The sequence below is a fragment of the Zea mays genome, chromosome 9 (genome assembly GCF_902167145.1).
Source record: "Zea mays cultivar B73 chromosome 9, Zm-B73-REFERENCE-NAM-5.0, whole genome shotgun sequence".
Classification (NCBI taxonomy): domain Eukaryota; kingdom Viridiplantae; phylum Streptophyta; class Magnoliopsida; order Poales; family Poaceae; genus Zea; species Zea mays.
Window position 1 is genome coordinate 36,773,520 of NC_050104.1, and position 3,368 is coordinate 36,776,887.

The window sequence follows — 3,368 nt, forward strand, 5'->3', positions numbered from 1 at the left end:
TCTCAAAAAACGGGCATGGAAACAGATAGAAACTCTTGAATGGAAATTGAAAAGAAATGTAGCCCCAGTTCCTTCCGAAATGGTAAGATCTTTGGTGCAAGAAGAAGGGGCGATCCATATCATCTTGACTTGGTTCTGCTTCCCCTCTTTTTTAAGAATACCGAGTCGGGTCCTTCTCCTACCCGTATCGAATAGAACATGTTGAACAAGATCTTCTTCATGGAAACCCACTCGATTTAGATCGGGAAAATCGTACAGATTTTATGAAACCATGTGCTATGGCTCGAATCCATAGTCAATCCTATTTTCGATAGGACCGGTTGAGGCAATCAAGAAAGCTGCATAAGTGAATATATAACCCATGGAAAAGTGGGCTAATCCGACCAATCTTGCTTGCACAATGGAAAGAGCCACGAGCTTATCTCTCTAGCGAATTAAATTAGCCAAAGGTGTTCGTTCATGAGCCCATGCTAAAGTCTCAATTAATTCCTGCCATTATCCACGCCAGGAAATTAAGAACATAAATCCTGTAGCCCAAACAAGATGTCCAAATAAGAACATCCAAGCCCATACTGATAAACTATTCATCCCAAAAGGATTATATCTATTAATAAGTTGTGAATAGTTTAACCATAGGTAATATCTTAACCATCCCATCAAATAAGTGGAGGATTCATTAAATTGTGAAACGTTGCCCTGCCATAATGTAATGTGTTTCCAATGCCAATAAAAAGTAACCCATCCAATGGTATTTAACGTCTAGAAAACTGCCACATAAAACGCGTCCCAAGCAGAAATATCACAAGTACCGCCGCGCCCTGGGCCGTCGCAAGGAAAACTATACCCGAAATCCTTTTTATCCGGCATTAATTTGGAACCGCGTGCATCTAAAGCACCCTTTACTAAAATCAATGTAGTTGTATGCAAACCTAGAGCAATAGCATGATGAACCAAGAAATCCCTAGGTCCTATTGTTAAGAAAAGCGAATTACTATTCTCATTAACAACATTCAACCATCCGGGCAACCATATATTTCGACCTGCATTAAAAGCGGGGCCATTTGTTGAAGATAAGAGTATATCGAACCCATATGTCGTCTTACCATGAGCAGATTGTATCCATTGGGCAAATATAGGTTCAATCAAGATTTGCTTTTCTGGAGTACCAAAAGCAAGCATAACGTCGTTATGAACATAAAGGCCCAAGGTATGGAATCCTAGGAAGAGGCTAGCCCAACTTAAATGAGATATGATAGCTTCCTTATGGTCTAACATTCTTGCCAATACATTATCTTCATTCTGTTCCGGATTGTAATCCCTAATGAAAAAAATATCTCCATGAGCAAAAGCCCCTATCATGATGAACCCTGCAATGTATTGGTGATGAGTATATAAAGCAGCTTGAGTAGTAAAGTCTTGTGCTATGAATGCATAAGCAGGTAAAGAGTACATATGTTGAGCTACTAAGGAAGTAATAACCCCTAAGGAAGCTAGAGCAAGGCCTAATTGAAAATGAATCGAATTATTGATTGTATCATAAAGGCCTTTATGCCCACGTCCTAATCGACCCCCCGGAGGAGTATGTGCTTCTAAAAGATCTTTGATACTGTGCCCAATTCCGAAGTTAGTTCGATACATATGACCGGCAATGAGAAAAATAAATGCAATAGCTAAATGATGATGAGCAATATCGGTCAGCCACAAACTTTGTGTTTGTGGATGGAATCCCCCAAGACGGGTTAGAATGGTAGTTCTCGCTCCTTGAGTGGTACCAAATAAATGATTACTCGAATCAGGATTTTGGGCATAAAGATTCCACTGACCCGTCAGAAGGGGACCCAACCCTTCGGGATAGGGTAATACATCTAAGAAATTATTCCATCGAACGTACTCCCCCCTAGATCTGGGAATAGCAACATGAATTAAATGTCCTGTCCAAGCCAAAGAATTTACTCCGAAAAGTCCTGACAAATGATGATTCAAACGAGATTCGGCGTTTTTGAACCATGAAAGGCTTGGCTTCCATTTGCGTTGTAGATGTAACCAACCCCCTATTAAGGATAGCGTAGAAAGAAATAATAGAAAAAGAGCTCCAGTATAAAGATCTTCATTGGTGCGCAATCCAATTGTATACCACCACTAATAAACCCTAGAATAAGCGATATTCACTGGACCGGCAACACCTCCTCGAGTAAAGGCTTCCATAGTGGGTGGCCCAAAATGAGGATCCCAAATGGCATGAGCAATAGGTCTTACATGTAAAGGATCCTGTATCCATGATTCAAAATTTCCTTGCCAAGATACATGAAATAGATTTCCGGATGTCCATAGAAAGATTATTGTTAACTGCCCAAAGTGAGAAGCAAAAATGTTCTGATAAAGACGTTCCTCAGTAATATCATCATGACTTTTGAAATCATGTGCGGTAGCAATACCAAACCAAATACGACGAGTAGTGGGGTCCTGAGCTAAGCCTTGGCTAAACCTGGGAAATCTTAATTCCATAATGCCTTTCAAATCCTCCTAGCCACTATCCAACTGCAATAATTCTCGCTAAGAAGAATGCCCATGTTGTGGCAATTCCACCCAGAAGGTAATGGGTTACTCCTACAGCACGTCCTTGTATAATGCTCAAGGCTCTAGGCTGAGTAGCAGGAGCAACTTTTAATTTGTTATGAGCCCAAATGATAGATTCAATGAGTTCTTGCCAATAACCACGGCCGCTGAATAAAAACATTAAACTGAAAGCCCAGACAAAATGAGCGCCTAAGAAAAAAAGACCATATGCAGATAATGAAGAACCATAAGAGTGAATTACTTGGGATGCATGTGCCCACAAGAAATCTCGAAGCCAACCATTAATCGTAATGGAACTCTGCGCAAAGTTTCCCCCTGTGATATGAGTTACTATCCCTTGATCACTTATAGTACCCCAAACATCCGACTGCATTTTCCAACTGAAATGGAAAATGACTACCGAAATAGAATTGTACATCTAGAATAGACCTAAGAAAACATGATCCCAGGCGGATACTTGACATGTTCCCCCTCGCCCAGGTATGTCGCAAGGGAAGCGAAAGCCAAGATTTGCTTTATCAGGTATTAGACGGGAACTGCGAGCAAATAAAACACCTTTCAAAAGTATTAATACAATCACATGGATGGTAAATGTGTGAATGTGATGGACTAAAAAATCTGCGGTTCCTAATGGAATAGGTAACAAAGCTACTTTGCCACCTATAGCTACTAACTCGCCGCCTCCCCACGTTAAGCTGGTACTTGTTGTTGCACCAGGAGCTGTTACGCCAGGCGCGCCAGCATGGATATTGTAATACCCTAGGTGTTACTCAGGGTGTCCACCCAGGGCT

At 41.1% G+C, this 3,368-nt stretch overlaps 1 pseudogene; it reads right to left on the reverse strand.

The window, feature by feature from the left end:
• Positions 1-276: 276 nt before the first annotated feature.
• LOC118473438 (photosystem I P700 chlorophyll a apoprotein A2-like) lies at positions 277-2,824 on the reverse strand (annotated as a pseudogene).
• Between the last annotated feature and the right edge of the window lie 544 nt (positions 2,825-3,368).